At 42.6% G+C, this 12950-nt stretch overlaps 1 long non-coding RNA gene across 1 annotated transcript in view; it reads right to left on the bottom strand.

The window, feature by feature from the left end:
* LOC141570672 (uncharacterized) overlaps window positions 1-12950 on the bottom strand; it is a 135192-nt gene that overhangs the window by 87622 nt on the left and 34620 nt on the right. The window lies entirely within an intron of this gene.

Genomic DNA, 12950 nt, shown 5'->3' with positions numbered 1-12950 from the left:
GTAACTGTGATCATCGTTATTGCTAGTACGTGGCCTGGTTTCTCCCTGAGCACTATCAGTGCCTCACTAGTCTATGAAGCGCCTTCCTGTGACGTGATGCGATCGAGGTGTCTGCCTCTTGCGCAGCAGGTTAGGAGTCACCCAGCAGGGTCTCAATGTGTCTCACAAGACAAGAGCGTCCTAGGGTGGGACATCAGGTATCAGGCCCTGGAGTCCCATAGCCGACCATTTTCTTTTTAGAAGAACCAGCACAACAGACATTTTCGGCAGTAAGGTCCTGCCATCGATAAATGGAGGGCCTTTGGAAATGGACGCAGTAGGCTTGAAGCCTCCAAAGGCTGAAGTTGGCTCCGGGATAGGAGCCTTCCCCTGCGTTCACTGGTCTTCCAGTCCTGCTCTTTACCTGACCTGCCACTCTTCCTCCCTTGGCCCAGGCTCTTCCCACTCAGCCCTAGGCCAGGCACAGGGGTGGCAGTACCCTTCAAAGCTGATCACTATCCTTCTATTTATGTGTCATGGGATGGTTTTCAAACCCCCTTACTTCCTTCCACATGGGTTCTGACCTTATCAAAAGCCATTGAACAAGGCAGGGATCTTACTACCCTCACTTCACACAAATAAAGAAATAGTGTCCCAGAAAGGCAAGGGACCTTGCCGAAGGTCAGACCATGTTTGTGGGAGAGCTGGCCCACCTTGATTTTCTGTGTCCCTCCTGCACACTTTCCATAACGCCGGCATTCTAACCCAAAGCCCATTTTCCCTGTCAAGCCCCACGCTGAACAGCACCCCCATTCCAAAGCCTCCATTGTCAGGACGATGAATTTTAGTAGCTCTCCCCAGTCTGTGTCTGAACATACTGTTTCCATATTACCTTTGGCTGAAATATCTGTCTGAGCTTGATTAGTTCGATGGGATAAGAGCACAGCTGAGGCCCCTCTACTTCCCTAAATGGACTCTTAGCCCTGTGAGTTGTCCAAAGGCTCTGAAACTCTCAGAGGAAAATTATTAAACAAGCACGAGAGCTGGGAAGGACCCGAGGGATAACCTTGCCCAGCTTCTCATCACACTGATGAATAAGTCAAGATGGAGCTTGAGGAAATGGACCAAGTCCCCTGACTGGTTGGCCAGTGGCCAGAGGGGGCCTGGATCCCGGGCCTCCTGACTCCCTGTGCACTGCTCTTTTACCTTAGGTCAAGGCTAGTTCTTAGACTTCTAATCCTCTTCTAAGGACTGAGGATTCTCAGTTGTTTTTTAAGAAGGAAAAAAAAAAAAAAAAAGGCATGGTTATCAACCCAATATGGAAAACAAATACAAGCTCTTTCTTTTTTATTGTAAGATTCTGCTATTTCTTTATTCATTATGCCCAATGCAAAGAAGATTAGAAAATGTCAACTAAGGTAAACAGTATTTTATGCATAAAACACTACATCTTTAAACATTCTGTGGTATTTTTCTTTAAATATATGTGAGGCCTAATTCCTAAACAATGAGAATTCCTTTTGCAAATCAAACCAAATGTCTGAATGAGTAGCATAAAAACTGTGCTCAGAATGTTTTGGAAGCCCAGAGCACACGGCTCCATCTACTCAGTTACATCACACAACCGTCTCCCTGGAGAAATGGCCGCATCCTTGGGCTCCTAAACCAAAGGAGGAGCACATTCCCTTCCCCAAGATCCACAGGCCTGTTTCTTCTGCTGCCACAAGAGAATCGCCTCTTCACTAAGCAGCTTCCTCCAAAACACTTGCCTCTTCTCTTTCCTGCTCTTTTATTATATATTTTTTGCCTACTCTGCCCACAGTATGATGATTAACAAACCAAATGGCAATGAATTTCCATGGGACAGCTGGCCCTGATCATCAAACTCTCTCAAGAAGAGGGCACTTGACGTTAGGTCCTTTTAGAAAAGAAAACAGTACCTTTCCATATTAAACTAGAATGATTTTTTCTACGAGGTCACATGTTGTCTGTCCTGTCTAGCTGATCCTGCCTCCTCAGGTTTCCAATCACTGGGAGAAAAGGCTGTTCTCATCCAGAAAAGAAAGGCCTTTTTGAATTTTGATGGGGCGCAGAAGAACACGGCTGCCAAGGAAGGCTACAGGCTGCATACAAAGGAGTGCTCATTTTATGCTCGATCCTGGGGCCAGCAGAAAAACTCCCTCAGGGAGTACCCAGCACGTTACTCGGTTGGCTCAGCTACAAACCAGGTTTGCTTTTCAGCTTCGTACTTAGTGAGTCAATATTTGCAAAAGTACTGCAAATAGCACCTCAAGGAAATGTTATTACTGTGCTCCTTTAGCCTCATTTTTATTGTTTGCTTATTGTTTTCCTACTCCAGGTCATTACACGGTCTCTTATCAGGGAGTTTGTCGCCTGGTATAGACTAATATACTGTTGTGCAAAAATATCCACACAACGCCGATGTCCAGAACTGACCGAGTGAACCCTGACGGCTTCTTGTTCCCTTAGTCAGCAGGGTCCCTCAGTCCCAAAGGGCAGGAGAGCTGGCCCTGTGCTATCTATGCAGCTTGGTGTGCAGGGTAGTCCAGCTACAGGTCAATCAAGGCCAGCATAAGGGAAGGTGTGCTCTCTGTGCAAATAGCGATCAGTGCTCTGTTGTTTTTCTTCCTTTGTTTGTTTTCAGTGCCTGGTTTCCAATTCACTTGAATCTATTTCACATTAATGGAATAAACAAGTGCATTAGGGGGTCTTGTGCTTGGAGACGTGATGAAGTAGCGTTGATGATGATTCAGACCTTTGGGGAAGAGTGAACCTGTCTGTCTTAGGGTTCTTCTCCAGGGCTCTATGAAATCTGCGATACAAATCTAGCTGAGTAGCTGCACTCCTGAGGATTTATAGTTTCCAGTTCAGGTTTGTGTGCCATAAACTCACAAAAACAACACTCCTGCTAATGATCTTTTAAATTCCCTTAATGTTACCCAGCTTAGTGCTGTGTAACACATGAAGGATTGAATGCGAGTAAATAGCCCCAGATGGACTCCACCTCTCTATATGCTGCTTGTAACTAGCATACCCAAGGAGAGAGATTCCTCCTGAATGGACTCACTGATTCTGGACACCATTTCAAGCATACTTGAGGTTTCTATCACTATCACTGTTTTATATCTCAGAAACCTACTGGTATTTAATCATCTGACATTGTTAACCCTTTAGCAACAGCACCACCAAGTTTACCCAGGATGTTGACCATCAGTTATTCATCATAATGCACCCACAGGGCAGGTGGCTGTTAGCGCTGGCATTTATGGGCCAGGAAACATACTCCCAATGACACACAGGGGATCTGAGACAGAAGCATGATCAGAATTCGAAGTACTCAGGACTGTCCATGACCCAAGAGAATAGATGCTACCAAGTCAGGTGAATTTTCATTATTTTACAATTGAATAATGGTTTTCTGTATTCAAAGCGCTACCTTCTCTAGAAAGCCTTTCTCAATCACTCCAGTACAAGGTTCCTCTTTCCTAGAGCACCCCACCCCCAACCACTTCTCAAACTCCTAACGCATTTGAATGTTACATTGGTCTTTAATCACATCCTTTTTATATGTGCAATCATTTCCGATGGATATTACCTTCCCTCTGGATAATATCTCCTTAAGGATACTCTTATTTATATTCCTCTACCACTCTTAGCACCGCTCTTAGCACCACTCTTATTCTCAGACGGGGCTGCAAATGCACAGCCTGTGAGCATCACTCACCTGAATGGCTGCTAAGGACCATAAATTGATGTATAACTGATGTGCTCCTCAGCTTGACCCAAAAAAAGATACATGGATAACCCCTGCCAGGTACTGCCTCCCTGGTGGGCTCCTCTGACCCACGTAGGTAACAGCCACAGCCTCCCTACAGCCCTTGCAGGACTATTGCTGGGCAGATACCACCTGGAAATAGCCCTCTTGATCCTGCAAGCTCATGCAGAAACAGGCTCATGAGCTAATATTGAAATGAGCACCCACAGATTGTCAGATTGCCCTGGGGACTGGGCAGCAAATATAGAGCTGGGTAACAGCCTGCCTCCTATGTTCAAAACAACAAGCTCAAGAGTAAGTCCACCTGTCTACCCAGCAAGCTTTCCATTTAATCTGATCATTAGAGAAAATTGAAAAACACATTTACTTAAAAAAGAAAAAAAGGTTAAAATGTTCAATGTAGACCGTTTGAAAAATGAAAAGTATAAAAAGATGTAAAATTATCCATGATCTCACCACCAGAAATAAGCACCATTACTGTGTTGGTATATTTCTTTCTAGTCTTTTTTTATGCAAAAAATATTTTTCTCATGTAACTGAAATTGTAGTTTTATAACCTGATTTTTTTTTATTTTTTTTTTACTTAACAGTATCATTTCACTTAGCATTTTTCATGGTATTAAAAATTCTGAAAGGATGATGTTAATGGCTTCATAATATTTCCTATCATGGAGGCACTCTGATAATTTAACCATGCTTCTATTACTATATTGTTCACAAGTCATATTAATGTTACTGGAAGGTATTACTGGGAAACCCGCCCCAAATCATTCCACTCAAGTCTTTTTTAGGAAATAGTCAAATAGACCCTCTTCCTGCTGGAGAAAATAAAGATAATTTCTCAGGACAAACCTGCATTTTTCAAATATATAAAAATGGCCAGTGTGGTTACCCTATCAATACTCCACCCTGTATTTCCCTTTATTCACCTGCTGCAATGGTTGACCCTTTTCCTTGAACCCTGGCAGCTTCTCCTTTAAAGCACCAGGCTATTCTCTGCCTGCAGGTTTTCTCCAGGATTCAAAGCCCCCAGGGGCAATCCTCAGCTAAGGAGGGGAGAGTTAGTAGATAAATATCCCAGCTTCTTTGACCCTCTCTGGGAAAGTCTATGCAGTTACTCTACTATTCCCCTTAGGGTTGAGCTGCAGTTGCCCACATGGTAATCTATTTGTTATTGGCTTTCCCCTCTTCCCTGTCTGTCTTACTATCCCCACTGCTTCAGGGGTGCTTTCTTGGATCTCATCCAGAATAACTAGCTACGATCAGTCTTGTCTCTAGGTCTGCTTGAGGGAACCCAAACAAAAATAGTCATCTAAAAACTCACCTAAAAATTACAGAGGGGAGAAACCCAACTTTTCACAATTGGCCAATAAATTACAACTATTAATCATGCACTCTGTGTGGAATATACAAGAGTTTGTATCACTACCATAAAGACTGTCTGAAACTGCCTTCCTTTCTGAGCCACCTTGACTCCCTTCCATCCTCTTTGAAATTTCTATGAGTTTGAGTATAAATAAAATGTCAGTCCCTATTTCTTCAGTGATCGTTCTTTAGAACACACACATTGTTTGTCTTTTTAGAAACTATTTAGAAACGGCCCCGTCACCTTTAGTGGTTGTTCTGCAAAGATTCTGGAGACGTAGTAATTTGAAATGTCAGTGGATTTAAACAAACCCAAGTGTCTGCTAAATCCAACCAATAGGTTAATAGTCTTTGTTTATACAGCTGTGTCTTGATATAAACCTGCAGCAGTCAAGTACCACATAAATAACTTACCAAGGAGCACTTCAGGCCAATTCATGAAGCAATTGATGTTTTAAATAAATTAGAAAGCCAAAGAGTCTTTGAAAACACAAACTGTTTACAAAAGAATCGACTCTCTTTCTCCATAAAATAATACAAACCTTTAGAACATTTTTAGAACATTCTCTACCAGGAACGGTTTTTGCATCCCAACAATTAAAGAGTTTATGGCCCTTCCCTGCTCCCCTTTTCTTTGGAACCTCATTTCCCACACTAGTACACTTTTTTTCTTCTTCAGTTCTTGCTTTTATGCTACTTGGCATTTAGAGACAGTATAAAATCTTTAGAGGCTACATTGTGGTATAGCTCTCATTCTCTACTGATACAAAACTGAAAATCAAAACAATTCTAAATCACAAAAGGAGCAGAAGAAAGACCACAAAGTTCTAATATTCCCTATGATGAATATTTTGATGCTTTTTTTGATGTAGCAACTATATTTCAAAAACCTCTGTCTTTTCTGGTCCCCTAAGCATAGACTGAGTTTGCCTCCCCATTAGTGACACATCTGTAATTACAGGTCAGTTTGCAGTACAGAATTGTGAACGGAAAAGCTAGCTGAAGTCCCACGTCACATATTCAGCTACACTCCATGCTAATAGCTAAAGAATTCAAAGGTGCCCCAAATTTGGTCGTCTGGTTAGTATTCAGACGGGTGGTGAATTCATTTTACAGGAAAGTGGAAAATCTAATCAAAAATGGCTATTGCGATGCCAGAGCCCCATCAAATGAGGATGTTACTGTGAAAATCAAATTAATTTACATATTAGCAAACAAATGTCCCCACCAGTTTCTCTAAGGGCTTCTGAAAACAAATTGACCTTAAAATAGCCGCTAGACAGGTCTGGCAGTACAGCCAATTTATTAGCACTCCTGCTGGCCAAAAACATCAGCTGGGTTTGACGTCCAGAAAATGAATGGGAGCAGACTGTCCAAACAATTCAAGTGGCCTGAGATAAAGCTCCATGTCTCGAGGCTCTTTTAGTTGACAAGGAGAAAAACCTAATTCAAACTAGCTCTCGAAGAGGGAAAAAAGGAGGTGGGGAGGTTATGGCTTATGTACCTGGGAAGCCCTGGGTCTTCCAGAATGTCCAGGGAACTTCAGGCCAGGCTGAACCCAGGGGCTCAAACAGTGCCATCGGGACAATGCTCCTCCCTCAGCTCTCATTGCCTGTAAAGTTGGGGTCACTCCACAGACCAGAGTGTCTTCTCCACGGCTCCTGGAAGCCTTGGGGGTGTCGCTGTTGGACTCAGCTTGCACTGCTTGCCCAATTCTTAGTCTCAGGCTATTTTGGCCAAGGAGGGGAATATGCCCAGCCATAAATCTGGAGGTGCCCACATACATATGAACTGGGAATAAAAGAGGGGTGGTTCCCCAAGAGATGCTGGGCAAGCAAGAAAAGATGTCCACTATGATATCTTGTGTCTCATTTGGAGCATCTGTTGCTTGAAATCAGCAACAATTTTATGCATTTCTCGTGCGTAAAGGCGCCAGCATAGGTCCTCATCTCTGGTAGATGCTCATCTCTATTTGTGAATCGATTGACGAGGCACAATAAAAAATCAGGGGGTTTCCTTTGGGCAAAGGCCATACATGGCAGTCTGTGATGACAAAGGGCCTCACCAAAGGGCAGAGCTTACTCACACAGGCTATTAATGAGTCTTTGTAGACACTCGCCTATCTTAGAAAGCATTTTAACTTCCAACAGGAAGCCCAAAGATTAAAAGGCTGAGAGACACGACTCTATCTTGATCTAGATGCCCAACAACTGAGAACAAACAACAGTTTTGAGTGGCGAGCTTGTGGTTGATCCTCTATATAAGAGAAATGGTAGCTACTCACACAATATTTTGACAACTTTACAAGCACTTTTAAGTCTCTCATTTCTCCCCAACCAATCAACCAACATCTGTGATTGGCTGCACCAAAGTATTAGAAAAAACATTGGGATGTGTTCTAGTTATCACTCTGCTCTTAATAAAATGTATGATTTGGAGGAAATCACTGGTCCTCTCTGAGTATTAGTTGCCTCATCTACAAAGCATAGAATTCGGTCTCTTCAAGCTCCAGCATTCTGTAACCCACAACTTACTGAGCGCGGTAACAGAGCACTGGCTCCCAACCTTGGCTTTTCAAAATAGGTTGAGAGCTTTAAAAATAACCCTGATGCCTAGGTCGTAACTCAAACCAACTAATAAGAGTTTCTGGTGTTAGGACCCAGGCGTCAATATAGATTTTATATCTCCCCAAGTGATTTGGATTTTCAGCCAAGATTTCACTATCCTATTTCATTTTGCAATCTTTTAGAAGAGCAAGCTGAACAGAGTGAAAAATGAGCCCTGAAAAAGCATATGTCTCAGAGACCCCATCTGCAGCCAATGTGGCCCTGTAGCTAGTAGCACGTGCCAATGAGCATTTCACTTGCTGCACTAGAAATGATTGTCTTTTGTTGTTGCTCCTAGTGCCATCTGGCATTCAACATATTTCAGGGCAAGTTTCCAGAATTAGGGTATCATTATTTTTAGTGCTGAATTCTTAGTATAACTTGTTTACCTGAAGCCATTTCAGCTGAAGGATATTTTTCACTATGAAGAGAATAGAAAACTTCAAAGTACTCCACATGTTGCATAACGAACTATGAAATGAGAGGCACCCAAGTGATGGTTTAATCATTTCCCTTCTCTTATGTAATAACACATATCTTTGTTCAAATACATGAATCATCAAATTCGCTCCAACATCAGAATGCACTGAAAAGCAGGGGGAAATATATCCTTGGCAATTAGGTGCTTTTTAAAAGAAAAAAATCATAATCAGTTGAGCTTTCTGCGGTTCAATAATGCTAACCAGCATTTATGCCATTTTCAATGATAGGTTGGTCTGTTTCCCTGAACCTTTTTTCCTACGGGAAAGAAATTGCTACACAATTTCGTGATTCACATCCATACCTCCTGCCACATAATCACATGTTCTGTGCAAGCCTACCTCCTACATGCAAGAGCTGGCTTCTCACCTTTGTTGTTTGTTCCTTCTTGTCTCTGCTTTGTGAGCTTTGATGCCCTTTCAAAGGAGCAAGACAGAAATAACTTGGGTCGAAGTTTCACGAAGTTACCTTGTCTTCATGAAACTCCCTTTAAAGGATTCTAAAAATATATCTGACAAAATTGAAAAACATGACATAAATGAAGTCATGAAGAGGTGAGATCTCTTCACTCCCAGCTTTTCCCCTAAGCATTAAAACAGGAAATATAGTCGTGATTAAATAAAAACAAATGCCTCAGTTGACCAAAATGAGCATCGTTTATTTTCTTCAGAGAGGCTCAGACTCATGGGACATATTTTCCTCTTTATGCAGGGAGGTTCCTGGGTATAAGGGGTGGGGGGCTTATGCTTATTTTATATGGCTTCCAATCCAGTATTTCCTACACTTCAGTGTAGATTGCATTTCTATGGGAATGCTCAAAACTTACCTCTTCTACAAAATCCTTTCTATACTGATTTCCTATAATAATTTGTATTTTTGGTTTCTCTTAATCAATCATATTGTCTGGTAACACCAGACTCCATTCCCACGTGGCAACCCTTGCTTCGGGTCGAAGAGAAGTCATCCCTTTTAGGAGGAATTTGGATCCCTAACTCATTATTCTCTCTTCCACTCCTACTTCACTCACTGCAGTTACTAGTAGTTCTCTGGGGTCATACAACTCCATTGCTCTCACTGTCCCTCTGGGAGATTTAAGGAGCTTATATTAGTCAGTGTTTTCCAGAGACACAAAACCCTGTAGCATAGGTAAAGAGATATAGATAAATATCCTATATATACACATATATATACATAGAGAGAGAGAGACATTTTAAGGAATTGGCTCATATGATTGGGGTGGGGGTGGGGGGCTGTCAAGTCCAAAACTCATAGGGAAGGCTAGCAGGCTAAAAATTTAGGTAAGATTGATCTTGCAGTTTTTAATCTGCAGTCTGAAAAGTCAGGCAGGGTTTCTATGTTGCAGTCTGGAGGCAGAATTCTTTCTTTGGGAAATGTCAGTTTTTGCTCTTAAGGCCTTCAACTGATTGGATGAGGCCCACCCACGTTATGGAGGGTAATCTGCTTTACTTAAAGTCTATCGATTTTCAATGTTAATCACATCTTTAAAAAATATCTTCGAAGCAACATCTAGACTAGTGTTTGACCAAACAACTGGGCACCATAGCCTAGCCAAGTTGACACATAAGATTAACCATCACAGAGCTACAGAAAGCAGGGCCCCTTTCTCAGGAAATAGAATATGAATGCACCCCTCCCTTCCCCTTAAACTCTCCTTCCTCAACCAGAGGGCTCTTCATCCAGTCACAAGACCAGAGGGCCTTCTATTCCTCAAAAGTCATTGAAGATATTCTGAGAAACCTTTTGTCTGCTGCAGCACCCCTTCCTTGAGACAACACATACTGCAAGCTGAGCTGCCTGAGTGGGGGAAAGGCCTGAGGTGTAAGAACATGTGGGAAACTACATCCTCAAGTAGTCTTGTAAAGTGTCACAGTTGCTGGTATCTGCATTCATCAGTGCTGTTTCAGCTGAGCCTCTCTTTTCCTGTCCAAATGATAGAAAGTTTCCTTAATGGCTTGTGAATTCGTCATCACTCACTTACTCTTAAACATTTTCACATCCTGACTTTTGCTCTCCACCCCCACCTAACTTAAACTGCTTGTTGGAGATTTCTTTTTCTTTTTTTTTTTTTACTGGTGGATATTGGGGAACAGTGTGTTTTTCCAGGACCCATCAGCTCCAAGTCAAATCGTTGTGCTTCACTCTAGTTGTGGAGGGAACATCTCAGCTCCAAGACCAGTCGTCATTTTCAATCTTAGTTGCAGGGGGCACAGCCCACCATCCCATGCGGGAATTGAACCGGCAACCTTGGTGTTAAGAGCTCGCGCTCTAACCAACTGAGCCATCCATCCACCCCTAGGCAGCTCAGTGGCAGCTCGCTGTCTTCAATCTAGTTGTGGAGGGCTCAGCTCACTGGCCCATGTGGGAATCGAACTGGCAACCCTGTTGTCAAAAGCTCATGCTCTAATCAACTGAGCCATCCGCCCACCCCCTTGTTGGAGATTTCTTGATGATTCATTAGTTATCAGGTTCTCTTGGGTTCACTGTCTTTGGCCTCCAGCTGCATTTGGGGCTATTACTACATCTTCCGCTCTGCCTCTTTTTCTTATGCTGTATTTGCAAGAAAATCTTTATCTGACATCCTAAGTACAGTATTCCCCAAAGTTTGCCTTCAGGTAGATTCACTTCACCACCATCTGCTTAATAATCTTATCTACCCTCAAACTTCACCATCTTGAGAAAGAAGATTCCAAAAGGTTTATCTCTAGCTTGAGCCTGTCTTATAAGCTCCAGACTAATATTTTTTCTCCATATTTAGGATCTCTCCACCTAGCTGTACCTCTGTTACCTAAATCTCATTATGTCAAAAAGTCATTGTCTATCTCCTTGCCAAAAAAATTGCGTGTGGGGTGTGTGTGTGTGCATGTGTGGGGGTGTGTGTGGTGTGTGTCTGTGTGTTTCTGGTACTGAACTCTCTATAAATGTATCCTATTTTCCAAGTACTTGGGTTTCAACTCAAAGTTGAATATTTTCTGAACATTGCCTTGCCCTGGCCCCCACATCCACCTCATTTCCAAGCACTATTTATTCCACTCAGACATTGTCTCACAGTCTCTCACGCTGTCCCCTCTCATGGTGTTCTCCCTGCCACCATGCTGCTGAAAGCCTCCTCACCACTCATTTCCTCGCTTGCAATAGCCACCTCACTGTCCTCACTGCCCCAGCAAATGAGCTCCCTGCTATGCCGAAGCACACCTGGCTTTCTCGTTCTCCACGCTTTTGCTCAGGTTCTTTTCTCCATACCTTTGCTCAGGTTATTTCCTCGGCAACTTGTCAGGAAGTTACCCTTGAATCCATAGACGCTGCTCTGCTATTCTGGCATGAGACACCATGTTGCCCTGTAGCAATCTATGCACCTCTAGTTTTCCATTATGACTTTAATTTGTCTTGGAAGCCCCGTAGAAGTAAAGAGTTTATCATATGAAAGGGCAAATAGCTACATCCAGCAGTATAAAGTGTTGTTCACAGAAGGTGCTTCGTAGATACTTGTGGAAGGAAGGAATGTACTTAATCTGGCTTCTTCTCTGGAACTTAAACTGAGCGTAGGGACTCTGCCTTATACCCTTCTACTCCCATTCCTGCTCCAGGCCCATGACAGTGTGAGACACACAGATCTCAGTAAACCTCTGCTACTTGAGAGACTCACAGACTTCAAAAGACCTGGAAAGAACAACCCTGCCTTGAGCCAGGAAAAGATCTCAACGAGAGTCAGCACACTGGTGGACACATGCTGTTTGCAAAAATACTTTGATGATCCTCCTAAGGTGTTAAATTAGTTGCTTTAATACGTAAGAAAAACCTTTAATAAATCAAAGATTGCATACAAAAATCTGGACGTCCATCTTTTCTCGAAAAACAATGACATTTGCAATGTTGGATCCACATTCCCAGTGGAAGACAGTTGGCTGGAGCTGATTCCAGGGCCTCCTTGCAACAGAGCCTAGACTCTCCCATGTGCCACAATTCTTTCCCACCCTATTTAAAGTTCCAGCCTGGTCCCTATAGTCACAGGGGTTTGGAGCCCCTGAGCTAAGCCATTCAGGACCATACTTGCTTTTATAGCCCACCCACCAGACAGGCTCTTCCTGTAACAAGAAGAGTATTCCAGATTTCACACTGACCTCCATCTCCAGGCTGACAAATGAAGGCCCATTTCACAGGGGACCTGTGGAGCCATTCCCTGCACCAGTGACCTGATTCTGTTTCCTTCTGCCTTTCTTCTCTGTTTCAAGTGAAAGCAAGCCAAGACCCTAAACAAAAACAAGCTTTCATCCTCACTCTCCTTAAAGAACAAATTAAAGCAACTATTGCCAGCCTCTCTCAAGTGTGAGTATATCCCCAGAACAAACTAGCAGCAGTTTTACGTGGCCCCAAAGCCCGGGGATCACACGGGGAAATGAGGGGAATTAACCAAGTTCAGCAAAGATTCAGCATTACTGATTCCAAAAAAGTTTTTAGATAAAATGTGAAAGTTCCAGAAGCCCTCTGGATATTTGGTCTATAAAACAGATATTCAGAGACTCCCAGGAATCTTCCAGACGATTAAATGTCTACCCTTTCCCTCCAGTTATCTTGTTACTGTAGACTTGGCCTCCATAACTGAAAAAGATCTGATTCATTCCCCACAGCCAGTCTTTTCTGAGAGAATATAGAATATATATATATATATATATATATATATATATATATATATATATATTTAAATA

Source organism: Rhinolophus sinicus, linkage group LG03 (genome assembly GCF_036562045.2).
Source record: "Rhinolophus sinicus isolate RSC01 linkage group LG03, ASM3656204v1, whole genome shotgun sequence".
Lineage (NCBI taxonomy): Eukaryota > Metazoa > Chordata > Mammalia > Chiroptera > Rhinolophidae > Rhinolophus > Rhinolophus sinicus.
This window is presented reverse-complemented; position numbering and strand designations above follow the sequence as displayed.